The sequence below is a fragment of the Thalassophryne amazonica genome, chromosome 8, assembly GCF_902500255.1.
Source record: "Thalassophryne amazonica chromosome 8, fThaAma1.1, whole genome shotgun sequence".
NCBI classification, from domain to species: Eukaryota; Metazoa; Chordata; class Actinopteri; order Batrachoidiformes; family Batrachoididae; genus Thalassophryne; species Thalassophryne amazonica.
In genome coordinates, this window is record NC_047110.1 from 77,322,553 (window position 1) to 77,343,714 (window position 21,162).

The 21,162-nt window shown below is 45.0% G+C and overlaps 1 pseudogene; it reads left to right on the plus strand.

Moving 5' to 3' along the window:
* Positions 1–19,612, plus strand: part of LOC117515942 — a 63,218-nt pseudogene extending 43,606 nt beyond the window's left edge.
* Positions 19,613–21,162: the final 1,550 nt, after the last annotated feature.

Below are 21,162 nucleotides of genomic sequence, written 5' to 3' on the forward strand. Positions count from 1 at the left end.
AAATACTCCCAGAGTGCAGAGGAAAAACTGGAGGACGTGCAGTGTCAATTGTTATACTTAGTAAGTCAGAAGTGAGGAGTGGAGACGCCAACTTCTCCACCTTCCACAAACTCGGCTACAAGCTGCAAGTATAAGTCACAACTGCAAAGACTTCAGTAACAATGAATGTGCATACGGCACAAAATGGCTGAGTTGGTTTAGCTGCGTGGTAAGTTGATAACTCAGCAGAGTTACGGTGTCTTTCCCAGGCTTTTATGGAATGAAGTGATGAGTGATGAATGACAGCTGACAGCCAAACGGTGCACCTGGAAGATCCACCTGGCCAGTGCGCCCTCTGGAGCCTGAAAATTGCCAACAGGCAGGGGGCCCTCTGGTGGTGGGCCAGTGGTACCTCCTCTTCGGCGGCCCACACGACAGGACCCCGCCCTCAACGGGTGCCTCCTGGCGCCCGACCCGGCTTGTCAGGGTGCCTCCGGTAGAAATCCGCCAGGAAGGTGAGATCCAAAATGAAGCTCCTCTTCACCCAGGAGCGTTCTTCTGGGCCATAACCCTCCCAGTCTACCAGATATTGATACCCCCGACCCCTCCGACGTACATCAAGGAGCTTCCTTACGGTCCATGCCGGTTCTCCGTCGATGATGCGGGCAGGAGGCGGCGCCGGTCCGGGGGTTCAGAGGTCTGATGTGTGGTATGGCTTGATCTTGGAGACATGAAACACCGGGTGTATCCGCAGTGAAGCTGGGTGCTGGAGCTTCACTGTGGCCGGGCTGACGACTTTGAGGATGCGGTATGGGCCAATGTATCGGTCAGTTAACTTCGGGGAGTCCGTGTGCAGATAGATGTTTTTGGTCGATAACAACACCTCCTGCCCGGGCTGATAAGCTGGGGCCGGGCTCTAGCGGTCTGCATGGACCTTAGCCCACGTCCGGGCCTTCAAGAGAGCAGAGCGGGCTTTCTTCCACACCCAACGGCATCTCCTGAGGTGGGCCTGGACCGAGGGCACCTCGACCTCTCCCTCCACTGCTGGAAACAACGGGGGCTGGTACCCCAAACCAACCTCGAATGGGGAGAGGCCAGTGGATGACGAGACCTGACTGTTGTGTGGATACTCGATCCAGGCCAGATGTTGACTCCAGGCGTGGGTGCGCAGAGGTGACACATCTCAGCGCTGCTCAAGGTCCTCGTTGGCCCGCTCTGCTTGACTGTTGGTCTGAGGGTGGTACGCAGACGACAGACTCACCGTGGCCCCCAGCTCCTACAGAAACTCCTCCAGACCTGCGAGGAGAACTGAGGACCACGGTCCAAGACGATGCCCGTGGGGATACCATGCACACGTACGGTGGTAGACCAGGAGGTCGCAGTCTCCTGGGCAGTCGGGAGCTTCGGGAGGGCCACGAAGTGGGCTGCCATGGAAAACCAGTCCACTATCGTCAAGATTGTCTTCCCCTGGGATGCAGGGAGGCCCGTGACAAAATCCAACTCGACGTGGGACCAGGGGCGATGAGGCACAGGCAATGGCTGGAGGAGCCCCTTTTCTGGCTGATGGGTTGCCTTGCCCCTGGCGCAGATGGTACAGGCCGGGACGTAGTCCCTGGTGTCGGCTTCGACTGACGCCCACCAGAACCGCTGCCGGACCACTGCCACGGTTCTTCGCACCCCTGGATGGCAGGAGAGCTTGGAACCATAACAGAAGTCAACATGGCAGTCCGAGCATCTGGTGGGACGTACAGCCTGTTGGGAGGACAACCTCCGGGATCCGGGTGACGAGTCAGGGCTCCCTGACCACTCCCTCCACATCCCACGTGAGGGCTGCGATGACAGTGGATTCCGGAATGATGGTGTCTGGTGGGTCCAACAGCCTTGCCAACTTCCTCTTCATGCACCCGGGACAGGGCGTCAGACCGAATGTTTTTGGTCCCGGGGCGTGGGTTAAAGTCATTGGGACAAAGCTCAAAATTATTGCAATTAAATTAGCTTCACACAGGCATCTTCTAACTGTCACAGCACTTACAGGTAACTCCAGACTGTCTTTGATCATCCTGGAGCTGATCAGTGGGTGAGCCTTTGCCATTCTGGTTATTCTTCTGTCCATTTTGATGGTTGTTTTCCATTTTCTTCCATGCATCTCTGTTTTTTTTTGTCCATTTTAAAGCTTGGAGATCATTGTAGATGAACAGCCTATAATTTTTGCACCTGCGTATAAGTTTTCCCCTCTCTAATCAACTTTTTAATCAAACTACGCTGTTCTTCTGAACAATGTCCTGAATGTCCCATTTTCCTCAGGCTTTCAAAGAGAAAAGCATGTTCAACAGGTGCTGGCTTCATCCTTAAATAGGGGACACCTGATTCACACCTGTTTGTTCCACAAAATTGACGAACTGACTGACTGAATGCCACACTACTATTATTGTGAACACCCCCTTTTCTACTTTTTTTTTTACTAATAGCCCAATTTCATAGCCTTAAGAGTGTGCATATCATGAATGCTTGGTCTTGTTGGATTTGTGAGAATCTACTGAATCTACTGGTACCTTGTTTCCCATGTAACAATAAGAATATACTCAAAACCTGGATTAATCTTTTTTGTCACATAGCACTACTATTATTCTGAACATTACTATATATACATGCACAGAGAACAATTTCTCACTTGTAAATGTGTATGTACAAATTAAGACCTGATTCGATCCCTCTGCATGAGCTACAGAAATGCCAGCGCTGATGATCTTGAGGAAAAGAGCAGGTGGGGAGAAGCCTCTGGCTGGAGCCAAAGTGGTCGGCTGCACACACATCACTGCACAGACAGCGGTCAGTGCACGCACACACACACACACACACTCAATTAAACCAAAACAGTTAAACACTGATGATGATTTACTGAGCTCCACTGATACTGTGTTGGTGTTTCTGGTACTTTTCATCTTAGTGTTTTGCAAATGTTCACTTTAATATTCTTCCATTAATTTCAATAATCTCTTGTCTGTATTAGAATGAATACAGTCAACAAAATGGGAGATGAATAGTGTTGGTGAAAAGTATTCACTCCCTGTCATGTTTTCATGGATTATTATGTTAAAGAGTAGTAATGAGTAATCAGGAACACTTTTAAAAAATGATTGTAAGAAGTTGAAGCTTTTTGTTGTTGTACCATAAGAATAAAAGCACATACTGATGCAGGTGCTGATTGAGACGTTGTCCATGTTGGGAGCTCAGTGTCGCTGGGCGGCTTGTAACATCTACTCCACTCAGAACACTGTGGCTGCTGCTCTCGCCGAACGAGGTATGGTGTCCTGCTACAAATTACCGTTTTATATTTTCCCCCTCCCTTTCTGTTTTGATCACTTCCTTGTCATGATCCCTCGCTCCATCTCAGGTACTTCAGTATTCGCTTGGAATGGCGAATCAGAGGATGACTTCTGGTGGTGTATTGACAAATGTGTCAATGTCGAGAGCTGGCAGCCTAATCTGGTACTGCACCATTTGCACATCATGTCATCTCTCATAGTTTTTATTCATTCATTCATTTTCCGATGGTTGTCTAGATCGCAGTGGTAGACAGTGTTTGTAATTTTTATGGCAATTTTTAAAATGGCCTGATAGAAAGGAAAGTTTACATAAAGATACTAGCTACCCAGAGTGAAAACTACTCAAACAGCCTCTAGGTGGTGCCATTGTCACTATAGTCATTCATCCATTTTCATTACCTGCTTATTTCAGTTTAGATTAGAGATCAGATTAGATTAGACAGAATTTTATTAATCCCTTGGGAAGACTCCCTCAGGGAAACTGAGGTTCCAGCAGCATTGTATGGCAGCACACAGGGTAAGAAGCACACAGAGCATCAAAAGTGAAAGTAAAAACAAAACAAAAAACAATTTGCAGATATAAATATATGCATACTGATCTCTGCTGGTTTACTGGCTACTGCTGTTCCTCTCTTCCCGTCCTCTGTCTTCCTGTTACTCCTCCTCCCCCTGAGTGAGGAGCTGTACAGTCTGATGGCCTGAGGAACTGCAGCACGGTGGATTAGTGGTTAGCTGTTGCCTCACAGCAAGGGCATGGGATCGATTCCCACCTGTGGCCTTTCTGTGCAGAGTTTGCATGTTCTCCCCGTGTTTGCGTGAGTTTCCTCCGGGTGCTCTGGTTCCCTCCCACATTTAAAGACATGCAGGTTAGGTTAGGAAACTTTATAACTGCCCAGGGGTCTGTTCCATAAAAACAGGATTACCCAAAAAAGCAAGGCTTATTTTGTTAGTCTGGCTTATTTTCCATTGCATCTACTGTAAAATAAGGCAGACTAACGAAATAGGCTGGTTTATTTGGTAATCCTGTTTTACGGAACAGGACCCAGGTCTCCCTTGCAAAGAGATCTTGATCTCATGGGACTAACCTGGTTAAATAAGGGTTAAATTAAAAAAAATGAGGAACAAAGGAGTTTTTCTGTTGTGTGGGCCGCCAGAAGAGGAGGTACTGCTGGCCCACCACCAGAGGGCGCCCTGCCTGAAGTGCGGGCTTCAGGCACGAGAGGGCGCTGCCACCACGGACACAGCCGGGAGTGACAGCTGTCACTCATTATTTCCTGACAGCTGTCACTCATTCTTCATCATCTCACTCCATAAAACCCAGACGTCATCTCCACCTCATCGCCGAGATATCATACTTCTATGGAGGTAACTTTCTCTGCCTGTATTGATTGATTCCAAGAGCTATTGTGTTGCAGCTGTCTAACCAGAGGACCGGCGTGGGTCGCGACTGTTTCGTCCTACTTCCCGTCAGATAAGTGGTTACACAGACGCTGCACGAGTGTGTATTAGAGGTGGAGGTGGCATTCCCACAGTTGTTGTTACGGGGTGTACACACACCCACACTTGACTGTCTTTGCTCTTCGCCAGCAGTACCAGATCCGACAGTCGGGGACGGTGATCACCTGGGAATTCGGGACTTGGCGGCTCCAGTATTCACCAGGTTCGGTGGCGGCGGAAATCCTGTGGTTCCGGCTCTTCTCAGGACAGACGTCTTCTATCCTCGAGCCTGTCCACACGTCACCTTTGTGGATTGACTGTTATCAGATTCTGAGATTGTCTGTATATTCGTTGTTCACCTTCACAACATTAAATTGTTACTTTTTTGGCTCATCTATTGACCGTTCATTTGCGCCCCCTGTTGTGGGTCTGTGTCACTACACTTTCACAACATTTTCAGTCTGTTGCTCCTGCACTTGGGAAGCAGCAGTCTGTGGCTGAAGAGGCTCCTCTTGTTAGGGTTTGTCAGCAGAGTTCAAGATGAAACCCCATATGCAGGCAGGGAAAAACACAAGAAGGTAGGGTGCAAAAAACAAGGTGATTTATTTACTTCCCCAAAAATCCCCACAAATCTCCAGAACAGTCTCTCATGTGAACATGATCAAGTTACACCAAAAATCCAACCAAAAAAAAACTCTGGTTGCTGATAGCATTGTGCAGAGGGTGACTGGCATCATCCATAGTCTCCAGCAGTTTGTCCAGTATTCGCTTCTCTGCCACCATTACCAGAGAGTCCAGCTTCATGCCAACCACAGAGCCAGCCTGCCTGATCACTCTGTCCTGCCTGGATGTGTCAATCTTGGATGTGCTGCCCCCCCAACACACCACAAAGTAAAAGTGGACGCTGGCTACTACGGACTGGTAGAACATCCACAGGAGTTTTTTGTAGATGTTAAATGACCGCATGCTCTGTCCCTTCCTGTACAGCTGGTTGGTGTGGGTTGGTAGTCCAGTTTACTGTCCAGCCACAACCCAAGGTACTTCTAGGAATCCACAGCCTCCACCTCAGCTGCCTCAATCAGAACTCGCAGTCTTGGTCTGGACTTCCCAAAGTCAATGACCAACTCCTTCGTCTTTGAGGTGTTGAGCTGTAGATGGTTTGTTTGGCACCAGGCAGCAAAGTCCTTCACTAGGCTCCTGTACTCCTCAGTTTTGCTGGAGGCTGTCCCAGTGGTCACTGGGCAAGAGGCGGGTCCACCCTGGACAGGACGGCAGTCTGTCACAGGGTCACATATGGACAGATAAACTAATCGATTCACACTCTCCCTTACGATCAGTTTAAAGTTTCCAGTTCACCTAACTTGCATGTTTTTGGGAGTGGAGGACGCCGGAGCAAACCCATGCACACACAGGGGGCACATGCAAACTCCATACAGAAAGGATCACAAGGGAAGCAATCCCAGGACGTTCTCTCTGTGAGGCAACAGTGCCAACCACTAAGCCACCCTGACACCCTGATAGATAACATTCCAAAATTTAAGCAAGTATGTAACTCGATTGTTACTGAAATAATTTATAATAGCAATAATAATAGTGATAATGCTCCGCGACAGACTGTCGTTCTGTTCAGGATGTACCCTGCCTCTCGCCCTATGACTGCTGGGATATTAGGCTGCAGTAGAGTCACTTTACACACAGAGTAGCAACATGACGAGCCAAAAAAAAACCAGTCACATGACTCGTGGTGCCATCTTGGAGCCAAAATAGCATGCGCTAAGCTATCTGCATGTAAATCCATCTTATTTATTTATTCCCTGAATCGGGTTGTTAGAAATATATACAAGAGGGGGTTCAAGATGTACAGATTCCCTTCAGATCTGAACAGAAGAAAAATTTGAGAAAATAAAGTCAGCCGTGTAGGATGGAAGACAACTTCATCGTCAAAGCTTTGCGAGGTAGGTAAATTTAGTGTTCAGTCCCATCATGTACAGTAATCTCGCCTAAACCATCATCGTATAAACCGGATATTCGTAGTTAACCAAAGACAAAAGTCCCAATGCTTTTGTATGATTCTCCATGTAATAAACACTGTATATAACGGATTTTGTAGAACGGACTTTTGCTCACATCGGACAAAACGTCCTGTCTGACCGCAATGCATTTCCATGAATGACACTGGAGTAATTTCTGTGATTAAAAGCCCGACCTTTTATTTTTTCGAAACCATGCTCAGACCTGCAGCCTGACATGCACCTGCTAAATCAGACACTGCAAAAGGCTGTGATTTGACATTTTTCTGCTTTCACTTTTTCGTCTCATATCTTCAAAGTTTTTGCAGTGCGCATGCTGATTACATTTTGATAATGAATCAAATATGTTTGACAGAAAAGTCAGCAAATTTACAACAAGGAGTCGAAAAAGAGGAAATTGTACACCTTACCTTTGAATTGGAGGTTGATGGTTATAGAAAGAAAAGCTTGTTGAGGGACAAATTGATCCAGAAAATCAAGCGATGGAGAACTGTAAAACTGTCACACACGTCAATGTCATTGCATGACACGGAGTTACAGAGTCGCAGAAGCATAAATCAGGCTTTAGATTAATTAAATAAATCATCATAAATTGTAAATTTGATAGCTTAACTATTTTTATATTTATTTTGATAGTACCTGTAACAGGATGTGTTGCTGTATGTGGTTAACTGATAAAAAAAAATGCTGAAAACAGAAAAGATTAGTTCAGTAGTTCAGCACAATTGGCCACCAAATGGCGCTGTATTCTCAGTTGTCGCTGCTCTCTGTATAAAGGGACTCTAGGCTGCAGCCCCCCCCCCCCCCCCCGCCGCCGCCAGTCATGTGACCCTTGATTGCAGTAAGCAGATATAGAAAATTAATGAATAATATAATAATAATAATTTTAACCTGCACATACCTCATATTATTGAGCTGGGTACGTCTCGTGCTACGTTTACCTTACATTCGTATGGCACAATCACATTTTGGGTGATTACATTTGTGACTAAATGAAGATCAGACACAGAAACCAAATTAGAAACACTTAATATCCAGCAACAAAAATTAAGGTCAAAACTATTTGGAAGACTTTGAGTTTGAGCTGCATTTCTAATTTATCTCAAATTTGCAGAAATATTTGGGATTCAAAAGGAGTAATGAGATCTTTTCCCCCTAAAAACAGAGTGATATATTTTTCGACCCATGATCTTTTCACATGGAAATACAGAAACCAGGTGAAAACCAGGAGTAGGACCTTGAGCTTTAATAATGGCGTAATTTATTGAAAAGATACTTAAATATTAAAACTATATATAAATATAAGCAGTATGGAAATTGTAGCTTGATTCTTTTTTTTTTCAAAAGGGTGGTAATGGTTTCTGCATGACCTTTGTACAGGAAATAAGTAGATGAGAGCAAGAAGTAAGAACCTCATTCCAAGCAATCCAATTTAGCTTGGCTTGTTTTGTTTTGGGGTTTTTTTTGTTTGTTTTTTACTCAAAGCATGAGATTCAATCACAATCTAATTTCTCAAAAAGAAGTTAAAATATTAATTATTTGAAAAGTGAAGCTTGATTTTTTTTTTCCCCCCCCCGAGGCCAAAATATGGCCATCGGGTATTGCAAAGGATTTTCGTCCATCTGTCTGTCTGTCTTTGCTCAGCATAAGTACAGTCCAATTCACAGGGAACATTCTTGGGACACAGACCTTGGACAAATTCAAAGATGGCTAACCTTGATGTATTTTAAGAGGTTTATAAAGTCACATTCTCTTATAATGTGATCCATTTTGTGTTTGAGTGACACGGGTGACAGCCAGTCAGAGTAAAGTTACACTGTGATGTTAATTGCTGGTCTCTTCAAAACCGCATCATCTAACAAACAGTATTGCAGATTTCACTCACAGTAATTTTCAAATGAATGATCTTGCATCTGACCCAAGAATTTTTTTGAGGCATCCACAAAAAATTGAAATTTACTCTTATCAGGGAATTGCATGCTAAGAGAATAATGTAATTATTGTAAAAAAAAAAAAAAAAGCCCAAATACATGGAGGTCTCATAGAAATGTGCTAGAATGTATGTCTTTATATTTCTAATTAATAATATGTCTAAAATCACAAAAATACACACTACCTAAACGTCTTCCTCTACCTAAAAAATATACATTAGACACCAAACCAGGTCTCATGTCAAGTAGAAACTGAGATAGAGCCATTGGCGATGGGTGGCCATTTTGAATTTTGCTTATAAAAACTTTTGGCCTGGGGTGCAGTCTCTGCACCTGGCTGGAATATCTTAAGATAGGTACCAGCAATTTGCAATGCATACATAACAAAATGATATAAAATAGAAACATACCTGGTGTGTCTATGAGGTAGGCATAAATGTCAGGATATTGAACATCTGGCCATTGTGTGGCATCATTTTTCCATCGTCCAGCTTTGAGTGGTACAGACAAGATGCCAGTCCTGATGCCGTTATTTGGTTTTATATCGCTCTCTGGCGATATTATCCAAACCCTCTGAATAGTTGAAGGCCACACTAAGGCCCCGACAACAGAAAATATAACGAAATTCAAACAAATAATCACTTAAATCTGGGAATTCAAGAGCAAATACACTCCCACATGCACAGTGTATCTCTATGGTAAAACACGTCGACAGCCGCACATTTTCACACCAGTGATGGACCTGACGTGTTAGTAACTGGCAGTGACGTGCCCATGACCAAGTCCAAGTGCACAGAGGGTGATCTACAAATATTCCTTGATTTGCACAACATGAACAAATGATTATTTGATTTGACACGTACAAATTGTAGCATAAGATGATAGGATCTTAATAATTAATGACACAACTGCAAATTATAAAGAACACAATGCTCATAGAGCCGAGGGTATTTTAACATTGTGTTATATTATGTAACCCGGACAAATGTATGACAAAGTTCATGAGATTGTTAGTAAAGAGGGTTAAAAAGTTTGAATTGTTAAATATATTACATAAATATGGGTATTTCATGTATGTTTTAAAGGAATGAGAACTGTTAAATCTACCTGGGCATAGTTAAAAACAGTAAAGTATAAAATGCTTTTGATGTATCTTATTTTGTTTTATTGGTGAAGAGCGAAAGGAAGTAGTGTGTCTGTATACCACCGCTGTCAGTCTGTGTGGTAGTAGCTTGACGTGATTGAAAAAAAGCCTGGAGGAGATGCTTTTGATGTACCGCCAGGAACGCCACTTTGAAGTTAACATGTGCGCCGCTCTTTGAGTAATTAACTAAGTTTCCTGATCGTTAACGCAATGGTCGTTATGGACACTTGTTAATGCTTTTTGGACTACCTGAGGACTTTTCAACTCGAAGTTTGTCCTGCAGTAAGCTGTCTGTGTTATTTTAAAGTGGTTTAGCATATGGACATTTAGCATTTGCTGGCTAAGTAAATGCACTGGATGAGAGCTAGTTCAGCTAAATCAGCTGGCTACAGAAACTACCTGTTCATCATTCCGGCTTGGAGATGACGACTAGTCAATTTGTGAAGTGCTAAAAGTGTGCCTTTGGAGGATATCCTTTCCTGGAGATCACTCACTGGAGCTTAAGCCTGAACCAGCAGACGGGTGGCAGCATCACCATCTTAGGACATGGTTTGGTTTCTTCCTCTTCACCTGAACTTGGACAAGAGTCCATACCTGTTGAACTACTAACCAGGTACCTCTTTATTTTTGTTTGCTCCGAGAGTGAGACGGCCGTTATGGGCTTCGCCGCTCCCAAGCATCACTCAGGCCTGCAATTATAAGGTTTTGGTAACTAAATAAGCTGGCTGGTGTGTGGTTGGTGAGTGAGCCACTCACATAGAGTATATAGTGCAAAATTTGGGATAAGATGTGTTTTGTGGAGCTTGTCTTTTGGTTTTTCATTTATCTTTGATGTCTTTTTAGTAGAATGCAATGGGCCCCAAACCTGGGGTCTAAAGTTGCACCCTAGGCTCTATAGTTATCCTACACCAGATCTGGCATTGTATCCGAGGGCTCTCTTCAAGATGGTGATCGTTCCCTTAATCACAGACAACTGCACCTCATGTGCACTTGGGTGACTGGGGATTGCCTCAAGGTATTTCTTCAGGTTCTTCTTCATCAGGCCTGTTGCTCCCACCACACTGGGATGATATCGATGGTCTTTCAATGACCATGTTGTTCTATGGTCATTTTCAGGTCTTGGTATTTCGAGATCTTCCCCTTTCAGCTCGATTCAGGCCGTTAATCATTGGGGACTGTCACATCAATGATTTTGGCTGTTTTCTCTTACTTGTTCCAGATGACAATATCAGGTTTGATTGCACCTCCTTCAATGTGTCTTCCTGCTGGCATCTCTTTGTCGTAGAAGATCGTTACTTTTCCGTTGGATGAGACTGGTGTTGGCTCGTGCTCCCAGGACATGTTCTTTGACTTCCATCTCCAGTTCCTTGCAGATCTTCCGGTGGAGATATTGACAGATCTGTTGTGTCTGGATGTATAATGCCCATCTGCATGAGGATCTGGCATGCTGAAGTTAGATGGTTTACACTCTCAACAGCTGTATGACAGAATCAGCATTATCATTCTGTGAGATCCCTGCCATTTTTTGAAGCCATTTGTTAGAAGACCCTGATCTTGTGCTCCAATCAGAATTCATTCTAAAAACAAGTTTTCCATTTTTTTAGCCACTGCATTGATCCAACTTTGTCGATGTATTCCTTTTCGAGTTCTTGGAAACGTCCGGCTCTTTTGTGCTGTTTCCATCTTTCCACTCGATGTTTTCTTTATCTTTTGCTGTATTGTTCTCTGGTTTGTCTTGCAAGTTTTGTTGCATGTGTTTTGTGAGCTCTGTATGTTTTCTGTTATATGTTCAGTAAATAAGTTCAAGCTTAATTATGGTTTGGTCATTTTGGAGAAGTCTGAGAGTGTGTGTGGCTGTGATTTGATTTGACCACTGTGTGTTGAAAGGTGAATTAAGAGTAATATTGCACTTAAAGGGCACATGAGACTAAAGAGGCAGTAAGTTAAATAAAGTAGTTAACCTTCATTAGTCTCCAATACTAAATATAAGAGCTTGGGGAGCCCTTACCTAGTACCCTGGGTAAAGGTGGGCTACATTTATTCTGCAAAAGTAGAATGATAATGCTTTAAGTGATGACCTTTCACCTGGAAATCAGCAGATCAAAGCCAGTTGTGAGACCAAAAGCTTCAAAAATGGAACCTTTAACCTGAAAGAAGCATAAATATTAGTGGTTCGAAAAGTCCTGCTTCATTTTTCCCCATCTAAAGATAGAATAATATGCTTATCACGTGACCTTTAACCTGGAAATATTTAGGGTACAACTATAAGTGAAACTTTGAATTTGAGTCAGAAAGATATTAAAATAATAGCAACTAGAGCTTAGCTTGTTTTGTTTTTTTTACACAAAAGAAGACCCTGTTGGTGAGACAGAAGCACAGACAGACAGACCACAAAGGGGACAATAATACAGAGCAGACTGGGGAAAATCACATTTCCACATTGTGAGTTGAAGCTTTTATTTGTTTCTTGTTGCTGCCAGATTTTGGATGACGGAGGCGACCTGACCCACTGGATCTATAACCAGCACCCTGCTCTGTTCAAGAAGATGAAAGGCATTGTAGAGGAAAGTGTTACAGGAGTCTATAGGTAGGTTTGTCTGTTTCACAAATTTTGAATATTTCTGCAAGTTTATAAAGTGACATTGACCTGCCATGTCAACCCCTTTTTCAGGTTGTACCAGCTGTCAAAGGCTGGGAAGCTTTGTGTTCCAGCCATGAACGTTAATGACTCTGTAACCAAGCAGAAGTTTGACAACCTCTACTGCTGCAAGGAGTCCTTATTGGACGGGTAATAACTCATTTTTATCAACATAAACAGGCCAAAACGCCAGCACACAACAGTAACGGGCAGTGTCCAAATCCCCTTCCAGCTTGAAACGCACCACTGATGTCATGGTTGGTGGGAAACAAGTGGTGGTGTGCGGTTATGGTGAGGTGTGTAAAACCTTATTTCCATCACTGTGCAACAAAGTACTTTCAATTTTGCTTTTTGTCTACTTTCTGCGTCATTGTACTATAATGTGACAAATGTTTGTCCCACTACTTTGAGGTGCTCAGGCCAATTTCCACCCACCTTGATGTGTGAATGTAGGTTGATCTTAAAATTGTCTTTAAGGGGTCTGTTTTGGAAACAGTCTTGGTCACTGGGGTCGAATGTCAAAATTTTGGTTTATGTAGCTGTTTGATCTACTCCTCCCAGGACCACTGGTTGATTTTCATCAAACTTTCTATTTGTATGACAGTCAACCCCAGAATTGTCCTTAACCATTTACTGTCCTCACATTTTTCAATAAAATGTAGTGGTTCTCAATATGCTCCACCAAATGGATGAGTGGAACATTAAAAGGTTTAAAGGGGTTGTTTACCAGTGGTCAAGGTCAATGGGGTAAAAGGTCAAAAAAAAAATATATATATAATTTTTTTTTTTTTTTTTTTGACTTGGGACACCTATGCTGATGGATTCTGAAATTGCCCCAGATGGCATCAAATTTGCCAAAGTTCAATCACTGGTGTCAAGGTCATTGGAGGCAATGGTCAGATTTTGTTTTTCACTTCAAATTGCACCAAATTTGGCAAGCATATGGGGGTAGGTTCGGGAATTGCCAAGCAAGGTCAAAGTCACCAAAGGTCGTTCACTGAGGTCAATGTCATGTCTGCCTGTCTGTTTGTTGGTTGAGTCCTCCCAGGTCCTTGTGCTGATTTCTACCAAACTTGGTGTGTCATGAAGATTGACCTAAAATTGCCATTACAAAATTCATTTTGGCAAAAGTCAAAGTCAAGGAATTTGATTTTCAGCCTAATTTGAACCAAATATTGTGCAGATTTTGGTGGTTTCCCAGAATTGTCCTGGCAGGTCAGCCATACCTTGCCAGGACAAGTCATTTGGGTGAAGGTTAAGTCTTTGGGTTAAAATGTCATATTGCTGTAGCCCTTACTATCTTCATGCCCATGGGCACTATTACTTAGTTTTGTATAAAACTCCACCGACCAGTTTTGTTCTTATAGGTTGGCAAAGGTTGCTGTGCTGCCCTGAAAGCATCGGGTGCTGTTGTATATGTCACAGAGGTGGATCCTATTTGTGCCCTTCAGGCCTGGTATGAATGGATGGAGGGAATGATGTCACCTGTGTGTTTTCTTCTGTCAGTTCTACGTTAATATGCTGCATTCCAGACACTGTGGGCTGATGGAATCTCCCCCGGTTAAAAGCCACACTTGCAATCCCAAAATATTCCAACTACCATGCAACAATTCCAAAGAAGAAATCAAGGCTGAACATGCAAGCCAAATTTGTGGAACTATTTCCACCTAGACTGACTCAAGTGTATCTAATACACTCAAGAGTGTTTCTAATATTCATGAGCTCTCTACAGATAAATAACTAGCATTAATAAATCACATCAGTGATTTATATCTATATATGATGCTTTTTTTCCTAGGCTTTTCCAAAGTCTAGGAATGCCAAGTTTAAATGGCATTCCAATGTATTTTTCAACTGGGAGAATAGAAATTTTCCAGGTTCTATGCTTCCACATGGTCTGGAAAGCATTATGAGCTTGTAAAATACTTTCATATGGTAACTTCACCTCTTCCTGTTAGCATGGATGGCTTCAGAGTAGTTAAACTGAGTGAAATGATCCGGCATGCAGACATTATCATCACCTGCAACAGGTAACATCTTGGGCATTGCAGTTAACTTTTATTAAAGAATAAGAGTCTGATGTGTCAAATATTGGTGTTACTATAACACTGCTTTTCTGCAGGCAATAAAACGTGGTGGTTCGAGAACAGCTGGACAGAATGAAAAACGGCTGCATAGTCTGCAACATGGGACACTCCAACTCAGAGATAGATCTGGCAAGTCAGCACTGCGTTCGTGCATGTTTCCTTAATGTGTATTTGTGTGTCTAAAATGTTGGCTCTTGTCTGTCAGGGGAGTCTGAAGACTCCAAAACTTCGGTGGCACCGCGTGAGGCCTCAGGTGGACCATGTGATTTGGCCTGATGGAAAAGAATAATCCTGCTAGCTGAGGTGGTGATAATTCTCAATGTTACTGCACAAACAACCCTGAACGTTACACCGTTAATTATACAACTACTTAATAAAACACAAACTGTTGCTAGTTGTTGTTTTGTGTTCATCTCCACATATGTATTTCTCTCAGGGGCGTCTCCTGAATCTGAGGCTGCTCCACAGTGCCAAATTTGTCCTCTCCATCACCACTACGACTCAGGGTATGAGGAGAAATGATGCCTCCTTTACACTGAAGATTCATTCAGCAATATGTCATAAAGTTTAGGCCACAATAATAAACACCAGAGACAACATAACAAAAGCACAAAACACTTACAAATGCAAAAAAAAAAAAAACCCCCATGAATTCAACAATAGGCAGTTGCATCAAAATAACATCTTGCAAATTTGGGGGAAAATGCTCACAAAACAACATCTCCAGTCAGGGTCAACAGGTGCTTCCACCTCCTGAGGCGTTGGACAGTTTGCCAGAATCTCATCAAGGCCGACCGATAGTCCTCCTCCATAGCCTCCCCGAACTCCTCCCAGACCCGAGTTTTTGCCTCTGCGACCGCACGGGCTGCGGCAACGCTTGGCCTGCCGGTACCTGTCAGCTGCCTCTGGGGTCCCACCTACCAACAAAGATAAGTAGGACTCCTTCTTCAGCTTGACGGCATCCCTTACTTCCGGTGTCCACCACCGGGTTCGGGGATTGCCACCGCGACAGGCACCAGAGACCTTGTGACCACAGCTACGAGCGGCCGCATCGACGGTGGAGAACATGGTCCACTCGGACTCCATGTCTCCAACCTCCTCTGGGATCTGGGAGAAGTTCTCCCGGAGGTGGGAGTTGAAGACCTCGCTTACAGAGGGTTCCGCCAGTCGTTCCCAGCAGACCTTCACAATACATTGGGCCTGCCAGGTCTGACCGGCTTCCTCCCCTCCCAGCGGATCCAACTCACCACCAGGTGGTGATCGGTCGGCAGCTCTGCCCCTCTCTTCACTCGAGTGTCCGAGACACGTGGCTGAAGGTCAGATGATACGACTACAAGGTCGATCATCGACCTCCGGCTCAGGGTGTCCTGCTGCCACATGCACTTATGGACACCCTTGTGCACGAACGTGGTGTTCGTGATGGACAAACTGTGACTAGCACAGAAGTCCAACAACTGAACACCACTCGGGTTCAGATTGGGGAGGCCGTGCTTCCCGATCACCCCCCCTCCAGGTCTCATTGTCGCTGCCCACGTGGGCGTTGAAATCCCCCAGGAGAACAATGGAGTCCCCAGTCGGAGCGCTATCTAGTACCCCTCCCAGGGACTCCAGGAAGGTCGGGTACTCTGTACTGCTGCTTGGCCCGTAGGCCGAGACAACGGTGAGAGACCTGTCCCCGACCCGAAGGCGTAGGGACGCGACCCTCTTGTTCACCGGAGTGAACTCCAACACATGGCGACTGAGCTGGGGAGCAATAAGCAATGCGACCCCAGCTCTCCACCTCACCCGTGAGCAACGCCAAAAAAATGAAGCGTCCAGCCCCTCTCCAGGAGTCGGTACCAGAGCCCAAGCTGTGCGTGGAGGTGAGCCCGGCTATCTCTAGTTGGTATCTCTCAACCTCCCGCACAAGCTCAGGCTCCTTCCCCCCTAGCGAGGTGACATTCCACATCCCATCAGCCAGGGTCTGTGAGCATGGACCGGGCTGCCGGGCCACCCGCCCTCGACCGCCACCCAATCCTGTCTGCACCCAACCCCCATGGCCCCCTCTGCAGGTGGTGAAGCCACAGGAGGGTGGGCTCACGTTGCTTTTTCGGGCTGAGCCCGGCCAGGCCCCATGGGCTAAGGCCTGACCACCAGGCGCTCACGTCCGAGCCCCAACCCCAGGCCTGGCTCCAGGGTGGACCCCGGCTCCGCCATACCGGGCGACGTCTCGGTCCTTTATTTTTTACTGGTCATGGAGGTTCTGAACTGCCCTTAGTCTGACCCGTCACCTAGGACCTGTTTGCCTTGGGAGACCCTTCAGGGAGCACAAAGCCCCCGACAACATAGCTCCTAGGATCATCCGGGTACGCAAACTCCCCCACCACGATAAGGTGGCAGCTAGAGGGGGCCCTGACTGGGGATGTTGTTGGGCGGTGGAAGGAGTACTTCGAGGATCTCCTCAATCCCATTGTCACGTCTTCCGAAGAGGAAGCAGAGACTGGTGACTCAGAGGCGGACTTATCCATTACCCAGGCCGAAGTCACCGAGGTGGTTAGAAAGCTCCTCAGTGGCAAGGTTACTGGGGTGGATGAAATCCGTCCTGAGTACCTTAAGTCTCTGGATGTTGTGGGACTGTCTTGGCTGACACGCCTCTGCAACATCGTGTGGCGATCGGGGACAGTGCCTCTGGATTGGCAGACCGGGCTGGTGGTCCCTCTGTTTAAGAAGGGGGACCGGAGGGTGTGTTCCAACTATAGGGGGATCACACTCCTCAGCCTCCCCGGTAAGGTCTATTCCAGAGTACTGGATAGGAGAATTCTACCGATGGTCGAACCTCGGATTCAGGAGGAGCAGTGTGGTTTTCGTCCTGGTCGTGGCACACTGGACCAGCTCTACATGCTCCATCGGGTGCTCGAGGGTTCATGGGAGTTCGCCCAACCAGTCCACATGTGTTTTGTGGATCTGGAGAAGGCATTCAACCGTGTCCCTCGGGGCACCCTGTGGGGAGTGCTCCGAGAGTACGGGGTCCGGGGTCCTTTGCTAAGGGCTATCCGGTCCCTGTACGACCTCAGCAGGAGCTTGGTTCGCATTGCCGGTAGTAAGTCAAACCTGTTTCCAGTGCACGTTGGCCTCCACCAGGGCTGCCCTTTGTCACCGGTTCTGTTCATTATTTTTATGGACAGAATTTCTAGGCGCAGCCAGGGTGTAGAGGGGGTCTGGTTTGGGAACCACAGAATCTCGTCTCTGCTGTTTGCGGACGATGTGGTTCTGTTGGTTTCGTCAAATCAGTACCTTCAGCATGCACTGGGGCAGTTTGCAGCCGAGTGTGAAGCGTCTTGGATGAAAATCAGCACCTCCAAATCCGAGGCCATGGTTCTCGTCCGGAAAAAGGTGCTTTGCCCTCTTCAGGTCGGTGGAGCGTCCTTGCCTCAAGTGGAGGAGTTTAAGTATCTCGGCGTCTTGTTCACGAGTGAGGGACGGATGGAGCGTGAGATCAATAGATGGATCGGTGCAGCATCTGCAGTGATGCGGTCGCTGTATCGGACCGTCGTGGTGAAGAGAGAGCTGAGTATGGGGGCAAAGCTCTCGATTTACCGATCGATCTAAGTTCCGATCCTCACCTATGGTGAGATTTGGCTCATGATCGAAAGAACGAGATCGCGAGTACAAACGGCCGAGATGAGTTTCCTCTGCAGGGTGGCTGGGCGCTCCCTTAGAGATAGGGTGAGGAGCTTGGTCACTCGGGAGGAGCTCGGAGTCGAGCCGCTGCTCCTCCACGTCGAACAGAGCCATTTGAGGTGGCTCGGGCATCTTTTCCGGATGCCCCCTGGAAGCCTCGCTGGAGAGGTGTTCCAGGCATGTCCCATTGGGAGGAGGCCCCGGGGAAGACCCAGGACATGCTGGAGGGACTACATCTCTCGGCTGGCTTGGGAACGCCTTGGGGTTCCCCCAGAGGAGCTGAGGTAGGTGTGTGTGGATTGGGAGGTCTGGGCGGCTTTGCTTGAGCTGCTGCCCCCCGCGACCCGACTCCGGATAAAGTGGAAGAAAATGGATGGATGGATGGATGGATGCTCACAAACAGAGAACACAAACATAACTTGCAGTTTAATTTGATAATGTGGAAACTTTAAGTTGACCGTAGGTGTGAATGTCTTTGTCGTGGTCCTGCGACAGACTGGCGTCCTGTCCAGCGCGTGCCCCGCATCTCGCCCCGTGACCTTTAACTGGAATAAGCTGTTATAGAAAATGGATGAATGTGCTGTAAGTTATGTTTGTATTCTCTATGTTGATGTTTTTCAATTTTCAAGATGTTTTTTTAAGCAGCAACCTTCAAAGCATCAATGAAGACTTTTTTTTTGTAAAGTGTGTTCTGGTTGTGTTGATGTTGTGACCTCTATCAGCCACCACTCCTATAGCTAACAGATCCACCCGTTGTGTGTCAGGCACTCGCCCTGATAGAGCTGTACAGCGCACCAGATGGACGATACAAACAGGATGTGTACCTTCTGCCTAAAAAGATGGGTAAGTCGCCTCATGATCTACCAAAGTCAAATAAGATTAAGCTCATTTTAAAAACTGAATGTGATTCTATTTTCAGATGAATATGTGGCTAATCTTCACCTGTCAACGTTTGACGCGCACCTCACAGAGCTGACGGACGAACAGGCCAAGTACTTGGGTATGAGCAAATATGGGCCATACAAGCCAAACTTCTACAGGTAAGAAATCACACTTTTCTTTCCACACAAATGACATGTGCGGCGTTTTGTGTATCTTAACACCAAGTCTTCTTCAACAGGTATTAATTAATTCTGCAGGCGTGGCAGATCATCTTTGAAGATCTTGAACTGTGGCGCCCTCTGCTGTCTGAAGCCTGATGGTGTGACCAGAAATGAGGTTTTAGTAATGTTTTACTTTTGCTCACTGCATTTTCTATGGCCTCTGCTTTCCTGTCATACTGTTTTATCTGCACAGCAGTTCTGTAGAGGAACAGTAACCCTCTGAAATGGTTTCCAGCTTGAAGTAATAAAACCACAGCAAAATATAAAATTGTGCAACTGGATCGTTCATTGAACTGGTTTTTGCATTACTGCCTTATTTTGCTTTTCTTTTTTTTTTTTTTCTTTGCTTGCACATAGTTCTGACAGCTTTCTGCCTCCACCCCAAATTATTTACTCCAAACGTGAGGTAAATAAGTTTAAAATGTAATATATCAAAGATTTGATTTCGTTTTTGGAGTTCTGTCTGTCTGTCTTCTTTCTTTCTTTCTTTACATAATATGTATGATCACACAAGTCTCTACATTTACGTGGTGGTTATTTATGTCTGCCTGGATAGTTTCCATCCAGGACCCAAGATGGTTATGTCGTGTGGTGGATGTGGCGATGTGCAGCACCAGTGTATAATCTCAGACCTGACCTAGAGCACCCAGGCACCCAGGTTATAAAGTACTGGATTATCAGATTTTGTGGCATGAAGGTCCTTGGGTAAGAAAAAAAGTTAAAGTATTGGGAGTCAACCAAATAGTTTATAATTTTTCAAAATTGCTTCAACAATGGAAGATAGTATTTGTTTTGATCTCTTTATAACATTTGTGCCTTGTGACATCAAAAAGGTTAGGATGAGAAAATCATACAACATTCTGAATGTTGTCCACTGTGTTTGTGATTGAAAAAACTCAACATTGAAAGTGTGCGCTGCAAAGATTTTGACCATGTTTACTCAAAAAATTGTGACAAAGTTCTACAATTTTGATTAAAAAGAATTGAATATATTAACTAAACCTAACCAAAAAATAAGTACATGTTAATAAAAGCAACAGTTGAAATGTGTTGGATTTAGCAAAAGCATGCCAAATGATGAGTTATATTGCCAAAAAATATTTAGTAAATCCTAGTCAGTTTCACAAGGAAAGCTGATTCATATTTATCTGTGTAAAAATAATTTAGATTTACTAAATATCTAGGGGAAACTGATTTATTTTTACTGACAATCTAGGTGAAATTGACTTATATTTATTAATGATATGGGTCACTTATATGAATCAATTATATGGGTTGGTTATATGAATTAGCTTTCCTTGTGAAATTGACTAGGATTTACTAAACATTTGTTGGCACTATAACTCATAATTTGGTGTGCTATTACTAAATCCAACACATTTCAACTGTTGCTTTTATTAACTTGTGTCAGAATTTGTACTTTTGTATTATGTTAGTTCTGGTTTGTTCTCTTTAGCTTAGGTTTGGTTGTTTTTCAGTGTGTGATTTCTCTTGCTGGGTTTTTCCTGCTTGGACTTGTCTTTCCCTATCTCTCTTGTCTGCATCTCTGTGCTTGATGGTGGGCAGGGCACACGGTTTGGGCCACACCCTATCCTGGAGCTTTCCGCACACCTGTTTCTAATCTGTAGCTCATCACCAGGGTGTATAGAAGCTTCAATGGTTGCACTATATCCCCACCAGATTGTTGTGCCTTGTGCCTTCATTTCCACCTCTGTACCTGTGTTTTTCTAGTCCTGCTTGCGACATTGTGTTTTTTGACCACCTGCCTGTTTCTTTGGCCACGCCTTATCGCCTGATGTTTCTGATTTGTTTGCCATTATTGGACTG